This window comes from Triticum aestivum, chromosome 6B (assembly GCF_018294505.1).
Source record: "Triticum aestivum cultivar Chinese Spring chromosome 6B, IWGSC CS RefSeq v2.1, whole genome shotgun sequence".
NCBI lineage: Eukaryota > Viridiplantae > Streptophyta > Magnoliopsida > Poales > Poaceae > Triticum > Triticum aestivum.
In genome coordinates, this window is record NC_057810.1 from 417092470 (window position 1) to 417110531 (window position 18062).

At 45.4% G+C, this 18062-nt stretch overlaps 1 pseudogene; it reads left to right on the plus strand.

Moving 5' to 3' along the window:
• The first annotated feature begins 344 nt into the window (after positions 1 to 344).
• Positions 345 to 15944, plus strand: LOC123137311 (ribosomal RNA-processing protein 8-like; annotated as a pseudogene).
• The last annotated feature ends 2118 nt before the right edge of the window (positions 15945 to 18062 follow it).

Here is an 18062-nt window from a genome sequence, read left to right on the forward strand (position 1 = left end):
AAATATATCTAAAAGGCTAAAAATATTTATAAATTTCTCTTAATAATGTATAAATGTGTAAAGAAAATTACAAAATTCTTTCATAGAGAGTATAATTTTTTGGAGGGGCTTTTTTTTAGGATCAAGTATAAGTTTTTTGTGAAGAGCTTAAAGTATAACTTTTTTGCATTTTTTTGAGGGGTCAAGTATAACTTTTACCGAGGCATTACAAAAAGGTTAAAAAGTATAACTTTTTTTAATGCCTCGGTACAAGGGCATGGGCTAATATCATGCACTTTGGGCCGTGCTATCTTAGCCTCACCAGGGCGACGACAGGCGCATGTATCGCTGGCCCGCTTCCGTGTAACTGGGTTGCAAGTTTGCAACAGAAGAGCCGCACGAATTCCCCCCAAACCCTGAAAAGGTCACGCCGCCGCTGCGACTCCGGCCGCCGGCCTCCCCTCCTAGATGGAACCTCAGCAAGAGTCGACCGTCGACGACCGCAAGAGGCGGCGTAGAGGAGGAGTCGGGAAACGCCAGAAGGATTCTTCTTCCTCACAACAGGCACTCGGCCTGCCCCTCCAGCGGATGCGGCCTCCCCCCTGGAGAAGCGGCGTCGCAAGGCCGGCGAGGCCGCCGCAATACCCAAGGGGCGCAAGCCTACGAGCCTACTCGAAAAGGTAATTCCTTTATAGGGGTAGAGACTCCTAGAGCTGCATGGTTAGAATACTATAATGAGGAGTGTTGGTAGCTTGGTATTTGTTTCCTTTTGCAAACTGGTGTGTTCGATGAGATGATTTGCTACATCTGTATGTACGCACCTCTTGGGATTTTTACTTTTGAATACTTACTCGTATGATTAAAATCCCTGAAGATGAAAATACTAGAGCATACTGCTAGAATGCATGATAATTCATTTCATTTCATTAAAACAACTGTACACAATTATGATAAAAAAATTGCGGGAATTATGATCATATGTGCCACTTTGCAAAAAAAGTATATCTAGTGTACCAATAACTTCAAAGTATTATCTGTTGATTTATTTTTATCCAATGGAGAAGTGGCAAATCCCATCGTCCTTGGCTGCTGGATTTATTTCTCAGTTTGGTTGGATTGTGCGTTGCATCTCTAGAATCTCCTACAAATCCTTAATATAGTGTACTAATAACTTCAAATATCGGACGTTGATTTACTCACATCCAATGATGGAGAAGTGGTGAATCCCATCATCCATGGCCGTTGGATCTATTTCTCAGTTCGGTTGGATCATGCCATGTTGCATCTCTAGAATCTTTTAAAAACCAGCATGAGGAGACCAACATGTTTGCCCGCTCTTTGTGCGACTTCCCGCCTGCCCATTGCCATGCTTGGTCACTGTCGAAAGACGTAGACAACTAAAGGCATTGTCTATCTAGTGCGCTTTGTAGAGAAGTAGAATAGAAGTCTACATAAAATTAATTGTATGCAAAAACTATATCTATACTACTATATAGTGTATCAGTTTTGAACTTTTGAATCACAAGACCAAGAAGCAATGTTAACCGTTGATTAAGTCCATCGGATGGTTGGAAATGCTGGGATTCACAGCTACAGTACCTGCTACATAGTGTAAAGTTGAGCTGCTTGTGGCTGTCATATCTGTGTGCATACGTGTGCCTGGGCAGCCGCTCCGTCCATGGCACAAGTGCTGGCAGCTGAGCCGTGAGCGTGGCAGTGTGTGCTCTGCGTGCAACATGTGCGCCAATCAAGCGCCATTGAGATAACTAGGAGGTGAAGTTTCGAGAGAGTTGCTTAGAACTGCATGTATTTAAAGATAGGGCTACACAAGAAGTTAAACTAATAATGCTTGCACCTTTGAGATTTATTTAATTTTTTAAATTGAGTTGAAGTTCCGGTCGAGTTTGTTTAAGCTGGCTGTAGCGCAAGTAGTAATTATCAGAATGGAAACTTTGAACGTGCTGTGCATGTACCCATGTACTAGTAGTTATGTACTCCCTCCGTCCCAAAATAAGTGTTGCTGATTTAGTACAAAGTAATCAGCGACACTTATTTTGGGACGGAGGGAGTACTATCCAACTAAATATGTGTGCATGTGTAACCAATTTAAAGCTGACATGTACATGCAGTGTATGACAAAGAAACAAGTGTGTAAATTTCAGATGAAGTGTAAGATTAATTTATATGGGGATGGATAATTTTTTATATATATGATGAGCAGAAAAATATTGCAGTATAATAACTACTCTAGGAACACACTTTAGTACTAACTAATACCGTCACATGCGTAGCATGTACCACTCACTAGTATAAGAAGTATACTTGTATTACGAACTGAGTGCAGTCTTTCTTTCGCCCGTGCACAAATGGTGTATTACACATATTTTAGCATGTTCTCTATCTCTAGTACGAAACAGTCAGGAACTTTCGTGTATGCACATGTACTTAAACCCAGCAACGGGAGGTCATATTTGATGATGTGATCATTGTTCTGGATTTCCAAAAGGACCAGCAGGGGTGTGTCCTAATGTTGATAATGTCAACACTTAAGCTAGAGATACTCACATGCTTTAATGCTTGGCTGAATTTAATACACGTCTCCATCACACAAAATGCACATTTGCTCTTAGGTCTTTTTTCTAACAAATCCCACAATTTATGTGCGGTTTGGATAGCTGGAGTTGTTAAACATGATTGGCAGTAGCAAGTGAGGTGTACCAGGTGACGTGAGGATGGGAGGCTGTTGCTGCAACAACGCCAAGGATAACGAAGCTGGTGAAGAAATTGTGAAGGTCTTAAGGAGATTTCACTGATCTGCCAAGGGCCTAGAGTGCACGACAGTGTCACTTGGGTGCGGGTGTTTAGCCCAAACGTTAACTGTGTATTGGACTGTTGGTAGATCTTTGTTTCCTTTCTTAGTCATTTGGTCATTCTGTAAGTGCTTCTTCAGCTTCCTAAACCCGTAATGAACTGGATTAAGCTCCGGTAATCGTGAGCGCTGGTTTGGTTTTGCTGTATCCAACATCTATGATATCTATTAATGATATAAATTGATGACAGCTCTTTTTCTCAAGGGAAAAAAGAAAAGAAAAGAAATTGGTATCTGTATATGATTGTGTTAGTCATACCTTCTTTTTATTTCTCTGACCTTTTCTCATGAGTTAATTTGATGTTTTTTTGTCTGGTGACGTCTATTTGTAGATGCGTGCAAGGTTATCTGGAGGTCATTTCAGAATGTTAAACGAGAAACTGTACACTTGCAGGTTCACATTCATTCCACAGAACACTTCTTTTTGTATAAGTTGATGTGTTGGTACTTGGTAGATCAGGACTCTTAACATTCACTTACTGCACAGTATAGTTTTGGCCAATAATTAATCATAAGAACATGATAATGCTTCAGTTTCATATTGTGAAACATATGGCATTGTGAGTTATGATTAACTAGATCGGATATGGTACAGACATTTGCTAAATACTGATCATGAAAGGTGATAAAAATGTATACAACAGTTGTTAACCTAAACACCCGAGAATATTCTTCATGCCTTGCCTGATCTGGCACTGCCAATTATCCCTCATATCAACTGGTAGCCTGAATGATTGTCATCTCATTAACCTAGGGGTGTGTATGCCTTTAACCTTGGAGTTGGAAATACTGGATCCTCCATAGAAACCAGAGCATCAACTTTTGCATGATAGACTTCTTCTCATTTGTTCTTATATTTTCCAGTGGCCAGGATGCATTTGACTACTTTAAAAACGAGCCTGAGCTTTTTGACGTGGTATGTTATGTATTTAGTTCTTCTACCATATTAATATTTTTATCTGCTAGCATATACTATTCTTCTTTCTAGCACATTAGTTTATAGCATTGACATGGAGTCAGTATCAAGATAAGTATGTCAGCTCTAATCAATATAAGTATGTCTGCTCTAGTGGTAAAGCATTGGAGTATCTGGGCAGGGTGAGTTTTCGCATATGTGACATCCTGAAACCATAAATTTAGTGCTCATTGTTTGATTTCTCTGTGATTCAATCTTTTCTTTTTGACGGGTCTTGTGCTTCCATCTTGTTTGCACATTCTATCTGAAACCATGTATGAGCTTCTACATGGTTTGCTATTTCTTTCTTTTGAATATATAGTTTCTTGTTTGCACATTCTATCTGAAAATGTCTTTTAGTGATTGATATGCAGAAAGCTTCTTGCATAAGTGAAGTCAGGATAATTGATCCTGAGAAAGCAACTCCATATTCACCTGATACGTGGTTGAAATTTCACTCTGTTCTCTTTTAGTATCATGCAGGATATCAAGAGCAGATGTCACATTGGCCAGAGCAGCCAGTTAATGTGATAATCAAGTGGTTGAAGAGTCATAACAAATCATGGACCGTTGCTGATTTTGGATGTGGTAAGAATGCTAAGAAGTTACTTTCTTGAATTTTGCACTCTCTTGCAATTTACCTCTCGTTATTTCCCTGCACAAGCATGAGATTACCATTCACATTGCACAGGGAATGCAGCAGTTGCTAAAAACGTGAAGAACAAGGTCTTCTCCATCGATCTTGTTTCAGATGACCCTTCAGTGATTGCTTGTGATATGGCTCATGTAAGCACTAGCCGCATTTATTTTTGTGGTGTTTTACCTTGTTAGCTTTATGTTTTGGTGGTTTAGGATCTGCTCTTTTTTGTTAACTTCCATTTTAGCTGCAGAAACACGTTAGCAGTTATTCCCAATTAGCTCCTTGGATTCCAAATCGTGATCTTCATGACTAATGATAAGCATGAGAAAACACTGCGGAATATGGCAGAATGACTTTAGTACAATATAATGAACACTGACAATATTCCTGTGCAAGAGCTTAGCATTTTTGGCTAGATTAGTTTCATAGCCACTTGCAGTTGCACATTTTATTTGGTATCATTTCATGTTTTACATGGTGGAATCCTCGTGCCGCAATCTCCCGGCCTCTCAAGCCGTCTTTCCCTGACCCTGCTAATACCCCCACCCTCCATCCGACGACCTTGGTAGCCATTGGCCACAGAAGGGGGGCTTTCTCTTTTAGCTTGCCCCCTCACTTCTCTTCAGTAACATGGTGGTTATTGTAGTTGTATCCTTCTCCTTTTTTTTTTGTTCTGGGTGCGCTTCAGTTGTTTCTTTGAAATGAGGTGTGCCGTGGCTGAGACTGTACATTTGGAGAGGAGTTGTACCTAAGTAAAGCTGATGAGATAGTATTGGTGCTTCGTGAACTGGAATGCTCAATTTTTGTGAATTATTTCTGTGCATCACTCTTTGCAGTTCTTGGTGATGCAATCTGTGGTCTGTCTCTCACTTGCAAGCTGCTAATTGTAATGTTAGATCATGCTACATATGTGGAATGGTTCTCCTTCATTTCAATCTTTGTACTCCACAAGTAGTAACCAGCATGTGCGACTCACAATCGAATGCAGTTTCCCGTTAGTGGAATGGGGTTTTGTAAAAGTTTTTTTCCATGATGGATCTTTCAACACTAAGAGTTCCTGATATTAGTATGGTATTCTTGTTTTCGAAACAGAAGCTGCTATCACCAATATTCAATACATTGGTCCATTGTTTAAATTTAAAGTGGAACCAATGTAGTTTATACTGGAGGTGTCTTAGTTGACAACAATAGGTTCATCTCCTTAGTATTTCACGGCATCATCCTTTAGGAATCATTTACTCACTTAAATTGAGATGTTGGTAAACTAAATCATCAGCAATACCGTTCACTATGATGGTTTGTTGCTGTTCTCCTGATTAGACTTTATCACGTATATTCCTGTGACATTTTTTTTTCCTTTTGGATTTCTTATGCAGTCCTCCCTTTGAACATAAAAAGAAGTACTAGTCCTCAGTGTGTTTACAACCAAGCATTTAATATAAACATGGAAATGTCTCTTTTGGTACCCGAGTTGTTACTTCAACTAAATGTGTAGTCATTTATGCACAGACCCCATTGGAGCCATCCTCTGTAGATGTGGCGATATTTTGTCTTTCTTTGATGGGAACCAACTTTCCGAGTTATCTACAGGAAGCTAACAGAGTTCTCAAGCCAAGGTTTGCTCAATGATTAGCTGCTACACTTTTACAATGAATGGTCTTTGGCTCACTTTTTAGTGTTTACACATTTGTTTAAGCACTGGGTCTGTCCTTTTACACATTTGTTTAAGCAGTGGTTGGCTTCTTATTGCGGAAGTGAGGAGTAGGCTAGACCCGGACACCGGAGGTGCTGATCCTGATAAGTTCTCTGAAGCCATCAGCCAGCTTGGCTTTTCCCTTATTTCGAAGGTTTGTATTTACTATTTCAAAGATTTCCTAGAAAGATTTTCACATGATACAGTGCTCGGCTACTTGCTAGCTTTTTTTTCTTCCCGAAAAAGTCCCTGGATTATATTGAAGTTTCACCTGCAGTACAAAGCACAACAACAGTTAAGGAAATTATAACCAGATCCTTTGACCAGCCAGCTAGCTTTATTGAAATTATTCGAAACTCTAATGTCTAGAGAGAAGTGCATATTTCAACCTTGAAGTCTAGGGGTAGTTTATTTACAACCCCGAACCCCGAAACTGGTTAGGAGACAACCTCAAACTTTCAATACCGGCTAAATTATACCCCTCAAATGATTGGCAGGTTTGATGATGAAATGGTAACTTAAATACTACCCATGAATTTCTTGTGTTTATGAAACTAATCTTAGAAATAATTCTAAGCCTCTCATCTTGCATCAAAATGCCCTTTGTCCTTTGGAGAACACATCTCTAATAATTTACTCATGTCGTTCTCCACCCCATGTATCTCCAAGATTATTTTCTTCCATTTTGTGATCCAAGAAAAAAATCCGTGAAAAAATGTCCTGTCCATCTATACAATTTTCTTAACAACATGTGCCATGTTTGTTCAATCTTCTTTTCACAAAATGTGCCATGCATGGTTCCCCACTCTGGTCATTCACATGACATGTGTCATCTTTGCTCTTTTGTAGTACTCCCTCTGTAATTGATTGAATGAGTTTTCTTTTGTGGTTTCATATGATGAGTTTGTCAATATCAGGATTAGGTATAGGCATGCGGTATTAGGTATCACCTGCTATTAAATAACCATTCATGTGATCTAAATGCTCTTATATTACATAACAGAGGGAGTATATAATCTCTGACATTTGCCAAATTGATGAAGTACTCCCTCAATCCCAAAATAAGTGTCTCAACTTTGTACTAGAGCTAGTACAAAGTTGTACTAAGCTTGAGACACTTATTTTGGGACAGAGGGAGTATTTAATGTTAGAACAGGGTTGTGCTGTGTGTGTAGTTATCATATTGTATAGGGGCTTCTTTGCTTATTTCCCTTCATGTATATGTGCTGGCCTGTTGGCCCGATGGAATATAGGCTCACTTCATAACATGGTATAAGAGCTAGGGTTAGGTTCCCCAGCCGCCGCCGCCGCTGCCGCGGCCGCCGCCGGCCGCCGCTCCTCTCTTCATCGAGCCTCTCCCCTCTTCTTCCTGGTAGCTGCTGCCGCCTGCTGGTCCAGGCCGCTGCCGTCCTTCCCGGCCGGCGCCGCCGCCTCAACGTGCTGCTGCTGCTCTTCAACGAGCTGCTGCTGCTGCTGCTCTTCAAAGTGCGGCTGCTGCTGCTCTTCTCCTCCTGGTCTGCTGCTGCCATCAAGCTGTGCCTCCTGCTGCTGCTGGTCTTCAACGAGCTGCTGCTGCTGCTCTGCTGCAATGGCGCCCTCCACCACCACCGGTGCTGTCCCAGTCCCACGATGTCCTGTTATCTTCAACGGACAGAACTACAGGGACTGGGTGCAGCACATGAAGCTGCACATGAGGGGCCAGCTGGTCTGGGAGCACCTCTCTGGTGCTCTGCCTTGTCCCCTGCTGCCCACTCCTCCAGCTGAGTTGGCCTTCCCTGTTGATGCCGATGAAACCAAGCAACGTGAGATGCTAGATGCTTTTGAAGAGGCCACTGAAGAGTATCAGAATCAACTCCACTTATACAAGCAATGGACAAATGATGATGCTCGAGCCTCTTCTATCTTGGTGAACAGCATGGATGTTGATCTCACCATGGATGTGGTGGCCCTTACCACTGCATATCAGATGTGGGAGCACCTTCGCCATCGCTATGAGTCTACAGGGGATGCCATGTATCTCTCTGTTGTTCGTCAAGAGCAACAACTACAACAGGGAGATGCTACTGTGGATGATTTCTACAAGGAGATGTCGGCGGTGTAGCGCCAATTGGACTCTCTGGGGGCTGATGTTTGTCGCAGATGTCAGTGTTGTGTGCGGCAACAAGCTAAGCTGGAGGTTCGTCGCCTCTACGACTTCCTCACTCGCCTCCGGCCGGAGTTCGAGCAGAGTTGTGCTCAGCTATTGGCACGCCATCCTCGGCTCTCTACTCTGGAGGCCCTTGCTGAGGTGCGATCTGAGGAGGTGCGCCTACGGAGCACGGGCTTATTGCCATCCTCTTCAGCAGTCCTGGCTGCCCGCGTTCCACCACCGCTGCCTGGTGTGCCCTCTTCTACACAGGTGGCAGCAACCTTCACTAGTGCTTTCTGCAACTACTGCAAGCAGGATGGTCACATGATCACGGAGTGCACAAGAGGAGGAAACAGGGTCGCCGTGGTGGCCGTCCTCAAAAGGACTCGGGAGGCTCCTCTAGTTCTCGTGAGGGCTCCCTTGAGAAGGTTCACCAGGAGATGCTCACCTTGCTGCGCCGCCTTACTGCTTCTGCACCATCCTCAGGTTCTGCTGGTTCTGCTGGTCAGACGTCTGGTCCACCACCGCACTCTTCGTCAGGTACATCTTTGCCCTGGATTCTTGATTCTGGGGCCTCCTTCCACATGACACCACACAGAGATCATCTTTGTGCTGTCAATTCCGTGCCTTCTCCTCTTACAGTTCAGACTGCAGATGACACTTCTCTTTCTGTTGCCGCAAGAGGGACTCTTTCCACGTCTTCTTTTCATGTCCCTGCCGTTTCTCATGTTCCTAAACTGACTATGCAACTTCTATCTGCTGGTCAACTTACTGACTTGGGTTGTCGTGTTATTCTGGATTCTGACTCTTGTTGTGTTCAGGATCGTCGTACGGGGACTCTGGTTGGGATCGGTCCTCGGCGCCATGACTCTCAGCGCCTTTGGGAGCTCGATTGGCTGCGCCTTCCTTCCGCTGCGTCCTCTAGCCAGTCGGACATCACCACCCCTTTTGCTTCAGCTGCCACCTCCACCACATCCTTCGCTCAGTGGCATCATCGATTGGGTCACATTTGTGGCTCCCGCTTGTCTTCTTTGGTTAGGAGTGGTGTTCTAGGATCTGTATCTGGTGATAGTTCACTAACTTGTATGGGTTGTAAGCTTGGCAAGCAGATACAACTTCCATATCCCTCTAGTAATTCTGTTTCTCAACGACCTTTTGAACTTGTTCACTCTGATGTATGGGGTCCTGCCCCCTTTGTTTCGAAAGGGGGTCACAAATATTATATAATTTTCATTGATGATTTTTCTCGCCACACTTGGATCTACTTTATGTCATCTCGTAGTCAAGTGCTTCAAATTTACAAGTCGTTTGCTACCATGGTTCGCACTCAGTATGATTCCTCTGTTCGAGTTTTTCGTGCTGATTCGGCTGGCGAGTACCTATCTCGTGCGCTTCGTGGTTTCCTTGCTGAACAGGGCACCCTTCCTCAGTATTCCTGTCCTGGTGCACATGCTCAAAATGGGGTGGCTGAACGCAAACATCGTCACGTCCTTGAGACTGCTCGGGCTCTTCTTTTATCTTCTGCTGTTCCCCCGCACTTTTGGGCTGAGGCTATCTCTACCGCTGTTTATCTCATTAATATTCAGCCTTCTGTTGCTCTTCAGGGAGGGATACCAGTTGATCATCTAGGTGATGGTCCAGCTGATTATAGTGGTCTACGCCTGTTTGGTTGTGCCTGTTTTGTTCTTCTCCACCCTCATGAACGCACCAAATTGACTGCTCAATCTGTTGAATGTGTTTTCCTTGGCTACAGTTTGGAGCACAAAGGTTACCGTTGCTGGGACCCTATTGCTCGAAGACTGAGAATCTCCGAAGATGTCACTTTTGATGAGTCTCGCTCCTTCTACCCTCGTCATTCTTCTACTGCCACAACCGAGTCGTTAGTCGAGCCTCTCTCTTTTTTGACTCTACCTGATTCTTCACCTTTATCATCACCTGGTAGGTCCACTCCTAGCCTTTCACCTGTGTCTGCTCATGAGCTTCAGCTTACACAGGATGAGGTTTCTATTCCTGACTCTCCTACTTGGGTTGAGCCATCCACTCTCTCTCCTTTTCCTTTTACCTACTCCTGTCGTGCTCAACACCCTTCTCCCTCTGATGCGCCACCTTCCACTTCCCCTCTCTCTCCGCTTCCTTTTGTCTACTCCCGTCGTGCTCGGCACCCTTCTCCCTCGGATGCGCCCACTTCCACTTCCACTCCTTCCTTGTTGGGTCCCATTCCTTCAGAACCACCTACCCCTCCTGCTCCTCGGTATAATCTGCGTGATCGCCACACTCTCCAGCCTCCTGCGTACTATGTTGCTGCTGCTACCACTCTTGTTGAGCCATCTACGTATCGTGAGGCTGCTGCTCATTCTGAATGGCAGCATGCTATGGCAGAGGAAATTCATGCTCTTGAGCGCACAGGCACTTGGGACCTTGTACCCCTGCCTACAGGCGTTAGACCCATCACTTGCAAATGGGTCTACAAGGTTAAGACACATTCAGATGGTTCTCTCGTGCGCTACAAAGCTCGTCTTGTTGCGCGTGGCTTCCAGCAGGAGTATGGTCGTGACTATGATGAGACTTTTGCTCCTGTTGCTCACATGACCACTGTTCACACTCTTTTGGCTGTTGCTGCTGTTCGGCAGTGGTCCATCTCTGAATTAGATGTCAAGAATGCCTTCTTGAATGGTGAGCTGCGGGAAGTGGTCTATATGCAGCCGCCTCCTGGCTATACTGTCTCTGATGGCACTGTCTGTCGCCTTCGGCGCGCTCTTTACGGGCTGAAACAAGCTCCTCGTACCTGGTTTGAGCGTTTCTCCGCCGTCATCACAAGGATCGGGTTCTCTGCTAGTGTTCATGATCCTGCTCTGTTTATTCACACTTCTCCTCGCGGTCGCACCCTTTTACTACTCTATGTTGATGACATGATTATCACAGGGGCTGACCACCAATTCATTGATTTTGTGAAGAAACGTCTACATGAGCAATTCTTGATGACTGATTTGGGTTCTCTTCGCTGCTTGGACTTGAGATCATTTCTTCCCCTGAGGGTATTTATCTCTCTCAAGAGAAGTACATCCAAGATCTTCTCACTCGTGCCTGCCTCACCGATCAGCGCACGGTTGACACTCCTATGGAGTTTGGTCTCCATCTTCGTCCTGGTGAGGGTGAACCCCTTGCAGATCCCACACGCTACCGCCATCTTGTTGGGAGCCTTGTCTATCTAGGCATCACTCGTCCTGACATTTCTTATGCTGTGCACATTCTAAGTCAGTTTGTCTCTGCTCCCACTCAACTTCACTACAGTCACCTTCTTCGTGTTCTTCGTTACCTTCGTGGTACCGTGACTCGTCGCTTATTCTTCCCTCGCTCCAGCTCTCTTCAGCTTCAGGCCTACTGTGATGCTACCTGGGCCAGCGATCCCACTGATCGCCGCTCTCTCTCTGCCTATTGTGTTTTTCTTGGCTCCTCCCTGATTGCCTGGAAGACCAAGAAGCAGACTGCTGTATCTCGCTCCAGTGCTGAGGCTGAGCTGCGAGCTATGTCGTCCGTGACTGCAGAAATTACTTGGCTACGATGGCTTCTTCAGGATTTTGGTGTTTCCACTGCTACACCGACCCCTCTGCTCTCCGACAGCACTGGGGCACTCAGCATTGCCCGTGATCCTGTTAAGCATGAGCTCACCAAGCACATCGGTGTTGATGCCTCCTACACGCGTTCTCAGGTGCAAGACAGAATTGTGGCCCCTCAGTATGTGCCCTCGGAGCTTCAGCTTGCTGATTTTCTGACGAAAGCTCAGACACGGTCCCAACACAGCTTTTTCCTGTCCAAACTTGGTGTCCAAGATCCCCCTTGAGTTTGAGGGGGGGGGGGGGGGGGGGGGGGGTGTTAGAACAGGGTTGTGCTGTGTGTGTAGTTATCATATTGTATAGGGGCTTCTTTGCTTATTTCCCTAAATGTATATGTGCTGGCCTGTTGGCCCGATGGAATATAGGCTCACTTCATAACATTTAATAGCAACAAAAGAAAACTGTAAATTAACTTTGCATCAGCCATGATTTCAGTACGCGCAAATTCCAGGGAAATCAATCATCCAACCCACTATTGTGTGCATAATGGTTATACACAAAAGTGAAATAAATAATGTTAACTTAATCTTTTAGTAACTCTAGTATGAATGGAGAAGCATGAAGATATTTTACTAACCTTGATGCCTAGTAGAAGGGAAAAAACCAGAGCACAGAGACTTACCAATGGCTAGTTGTCATGATGTATTTTTTCCCCCAGATTACCATAAGTTATGTACGATAAATATGCCATCTCTGAATTTATTGGACTCACATCGCTGACAATCTTCTAAAAAGCATGAGACCTGAGCAATGAGCTATCAATTTTCCTTCACCAATATGGACCTCTCAAATGGGGCTGGTAACTTCAAAAAAATAAATAAAATATGGGGCTGGTTGCAACCAGCAAAGATCCTACATCTTGATCTTGTCACCTCAGGTTCAGAAAAAATAGCTTCAGCATAGCAACAACTTCATGATTTGCAGTACTACTATCTATGCTACTTTTGTGCCTTTTCATATATAAGTAACATCTAAAAAGATCATCAGTACACACCTTTACAGTAAGGCAAAATGAGGTAATAAGTATCTACATGATAATAGGAAGATCAGTTGTATACCGGACTGCTTGTGAATGTACTTGATTAATCACATTGACTTGGTTTTTCCATATGGACAATACTCTGCAGTTCCCTTCATCATTCTGAGAACAAATGCACAGGTAGACGATCTACACCTCTTAAATTGCTAATTAGCTGAAAATGCGAGTCTGATCAGATCAATGTTCAGGATATCGGTAGCTTGTAGCTGCTCGGTCGGGTGAGGAGTAGGGATTAATCGGGGAATCGGCCTATTAACTGAATTTATCGGTAACCCATTTATCGGTAGGTTAATTAGGGCCATATCTATATATCTTAGCTACATAGGAACATGCAATGTACTAAATGCCTAAATATGCTATTGTGCTGCTGCTGCTGCTGGTGGTGGTCTCGGAGAGAGGGAGGGGGAGGGGGCGGCGACCTGGAGCCGTGCTGCTGCTGTTGGTCATGGAGAGAGGGAGGGGGCGGCAACCTGGAGCCGTGCTGCTGCTGCTGGTCTCGGAGAGAGGGAGGGGTGGCGGTGCTGCTGCTGGTCTTGGAGAGAGGGAGGGGTGGCGATGCTGCTACTGCTGGTCTCGGAGAGAGGGAGGGGTGGCGATGCTGCTACTGCTGGTCTTCGAGAGAGGGAGGGGCGGCGAGCTTGAGCAGGAGGAAGCTCGGAGAGGGGCGGCGGCGGCGGCTTCTCCAGCCTCCAACGAGGGAACGGGAACGGGGGAACGAGGGAGGGGAGAGTGAGAGAGGGAACGGGCTGTGACCTAAAACACCCAGATCTGGAAAAAGGAGGGAATGGGCCAAAAAAATTGGGCCCAAGTTTCTCTCTCCAGTTAATCGGGCCAGTGGGATAAATCGGCCTGACAACCAGTTAATTGGCTTGACCAGTTAACTCCAAGGATAAGCTGTTATCGAATCTGTGACCTACTGAATCAGGATAAACTGGCCGATTAACTTAAATATCGGCCGATATTTTTAACAGTGGATCAGATTCAGATCACACATCCGAACAGAAAAATACATCAGATCAACATGATAGCACATGGAGGGGGGGGGGGTGGTGTTAGTGGCGGCTGGCGCGTGGCAAGGGCATGTAACTGGCCAAACTTCACGCAATGAGAGATCCACTGGCCATGGTCGTCGCTTGAGCCTGCGTTGGTTCCCGGCGGGGCAGATGCAGCATGTGGAAGGCCCAGAACCCGCGGGGACGGCGTCGGCCGGCACATGCCCGATGTCGACCACGGAAGGGCACCGAGCATGACAGATAGAGTGAGAGCCGAACAGGGAGACCACCGCTGCCGCTCTTGCTCGCCATTCTCCGCACCGAGAAGGAGATCAAAAGATCCGGTTGGAGGATGTCGAGGACGTGAAGCTAGTGGCGCAGTTGTCCGCGGCGCCGCGCGGATGGACGACGAGTAACACGGGGGAACATGAGGCGTCCCTGACGGCCGACTAGGCGGTTTAGGGGGCGGCTTCCTGACGGCCTGCTGTAGGAGGATGCGCCGTCCCTGATAGCCAGCCAGGAGGTGTAGGAGGAGGCGCCATCCCTGACAGCCGGCCAGGCGGTGTCGTCGCCGACGGCCGAGGCGAGGCGATGGGGTGACACGGCGATGTGACGGGTGTCCTTCAAGGTGCGGCGGCTCGAGGGGATGGGGGTGGCGTCGTGAAGGTGAGGCGGCTCGAGGCGATTGGGGGCGGAGCGACGGTGCGACAATTCCTTTCCTTTCTTTCTTTTTTGACGTGGGCAGTTCCTTTCCTTTCGTGCCAAAGGAAGGGAATCATCAGGAAGAGAAAGAATTGTTTAGCGCTAAACGTGTTTAGTCGCTCACCATTAGACAATAAGAACTATTTGGATTAACACGAATGGATGGCCGAGATCTGTTGGATCTGCCCCTTTGGATATTTTTATATTGGTACAGATTTGTGTTGAAAATTAACTTGATATCAAAAAGACAAAATTGTCGTGTGTGTGCTGTTTGTGTTTAAAACTTTGAAGAACATAGACCAACCTAGTTTCTTATTATGCTGAAATAACTGGAGTGAAAGATCATTCCAAAGGCTTGCATATCCTTGAAAACTGAATTATCACGTGCTCCATACTGAATTCTGGTTTTCTGTATATTAGGGTACACAAGCTGCAGTATTTGGAGTGGCAATGTTGCTTAGTGCATTGACTAAATAATGGACAATAAGAGATATGGATGTCACAGCTTTAATTATGCATCCTTAGGACGTGCTTCAGAAACTAATCTGTTCTTTGAGCCGAGTGTGGATCTTGTACGCGGTTATGGGTTTGAAATGTTCCCATTGATGCATCTTTTTCTGTGTTCCATGTTTGAAAGTCCACATGACGGGTTCTTGTTTTTGGTTGGACTTTGGATCCTTTTGACATACCGGTGTAGTGATGTACATATATAGTTTGTTTTTGTATTGACATAATGACATGACCATACATAAAATATATGAAAAGAGAAGATTACTCGGGTACTTCTCAGTTGCTAATTGGTTCCTTTCTGCAGGATGAGAAGAACAAAATGTTTGTCCTGTTTTATTTCAGGAAAAAGGTTGGTCTCCCTGTTTCCTACCTCCGCCTGAGTGACAATTAACAATTGCATCATTGACATAGTCAAAATATATTTTAACGCTGAACTGATGTTGCGGTTTGACTTGTCTCCACAGGAAAAGAGCAAGGTGGCGAAAAACATTGAATGGCCCCAGTTGAAACCTTGCTTATACAAGCGGCGATGATCTCAACCTCCACTATGGTCGCTCCAGACCTCTTCCAGAGTGTGGTTAAATTAATCGATGTCTTGTGCTAAAGTAGTCATCCTTTTCTGCTCCTATTTCTTTTACCTTTGGGCAGCTGTATGTTGAAAGAATCAGACCACACCAGATATGACCTAGTAAGCGCTGTAACTCAAGGCAGTTTAGAAGTGTATTATCATACAGTTCTGAATCTGCTTCATATCTTCTTTCCTGGGTCTTGTAAACGAGTGGAGGATAAGATCAACAAAAGGACATGATTTCTGTGTTATTTATTATGTTTGGTTCTCCCTCTAAAGAAATGTAAGATTGTTTAGATCACTACGTCACTACTTTATAGTGATCTAAACAATCTTATATTTCTTTGCGGAGGTAGTACTTTCTCTCAGCTCACAAGGAGGTCATCCTTGTAGCTAGGGGCGTGTTTGGTTGCCTGCATGAGGCCCAACCAGGCCCGCGCAGGAAGGGAACGGGCTGTTTGGTTGCCCCTGGCTCCTCCCTAATCTCCTGCCCCTTTGATCTACACATCGGTGCTTTGGTTCGAGGTACACCTCGATGCTACGGTTCCATTCAGGCGATCGGTTCGTAGTTTCGTCGGCCGTAAGTTCTTAATCTTGTGTTCCCGTTTGGAGCTATTCTGGATGAATTTTGTCAGATTTGTCGCGCACGATCGATCATTTGAAATTTCCTTTGACCAGCAGCCTAATCTCGCAGTTCCTCACAACATTCGTGTTGTAAGTTTTTGGTTTCGACGATCGTAGCTTCATCTCTCTTTGGACAACAGTCTACTGCACTGACGCCGCCATGTCGAGCTCCTCTGTCCTTTGCTCAGAGCCCTCCTATTCGTCCCTCTCGACGCCGAACCCCCTTCCCCTTGAACTCCTTGCTCGTGTGCTACTACACTCGTTTCCGGCGTCGCTCATCTCGGCCTACTCTCAGTCATCCTCCTACTGCAATGACGCGCACACTACTTTTTTGTCTCCTCTGCCTCCGCGCACACTGCAGTTCGCCGCGCCGCCGACGGGGTTGATCATCTTCACCTCCTCTCTCTCGCACTACTACACTGGAGTCGTTTCCGGCATCGATTATCTCGGCCTCCTCTCTCGTCCACTGCACTGACGATACCATGGTGCGAGCACTACATTTTCCTCCTCTGTCGACTGTCTTTGCGAGAGCATCGCAACTAGTTCGTCGACGGTGTCGCTCGCCGTGCCGCCGACGGGGTCGCTCATCGACGACTCCATGCTCGTCATGTCGGACACGGCGCCACAGCCACTATCCACCGCAGTCGCCATGGTCCGGCGCACACTGCATTTCTTCTCCCCCTCCCTCTGCTAGCTCTTAACCCTATGTGCTAAGTGCAAATGCTAGCTCTTAACCCTGTGCTCTAAGTGCAAGTGCTAGCTCTTAATCATGCCCCATGCGGGCAACCAAATACCGTGTTCATGTGCCGCTTGCGCTAATGCAGGCAACCAAACAAAGTGCACTTGCATATTACCTAATGCAGTGACCCTCGATGCAGGCAACCAAACAACTTGCAGATGACGCATTTGTGGCTGTTTTTGCTTAACCGTGCTGGGTTGAGAAGTGTATGCAATGCAACTACTGTTTAAAACTTGAATCAAACACGCCCTATAATATCTACGCTAGCCTTTTTGATTGGGGTTATTGGACTGACCCGTCCCTGCCACTTGTGGATTTGGATGGCGACCGATTTGTCTGCATGCCTGCCACTTCCTGGTGGAAAATTGGTTCCCTTTTTCCTGGGTTGAATTCGCTTCTCCCAGCAAAAAAAGAAGAAAATGAATTCACCTCAACTTTCCTCATATGTGGCTGAGCACGAGCCTGTCATGACCGGTTTATACAGTACTCCTTCCATAAACTAATATAAAAGCGTTTAAAATACTATAATAGTGACCTGAACGTTTTTATATTAGTTTACAGAGAGAGTAGCTTGTAGCAAATGATGATGGAGATCTGGATTTCCCACATCATACCGAACTTTGCTTGATACGATGTGGTCTCGAGTTAGAGTCCACGCAAATGTGTTTTCCTCTTGTATGAAACCACCACCGATGCACAAGTGGCATGTGAATGTGATCAACAATGTATAGTTTCACAATTAAGTTGCGCTTGCACAGTTGAGAAGAACTGTTTCTGCGTGGACTTCTGTCAAAATTTCTATATTTTTCTTCTATCCGTGCGATCCGATCCAAACAGGCCCTTAAATGCTCGAGCGATATTGTCAATTGTTATGAAAACGATACTCCCGTTTTGACTTTTATTTGTTTATTATTATACCATTGGCAGGACATAGGAGTAAGAAAACACACACGCACCAAATAGCGTAGTAGTACTCCACGGGTGACTCCCTAATTCCAAGATCCAAGTAG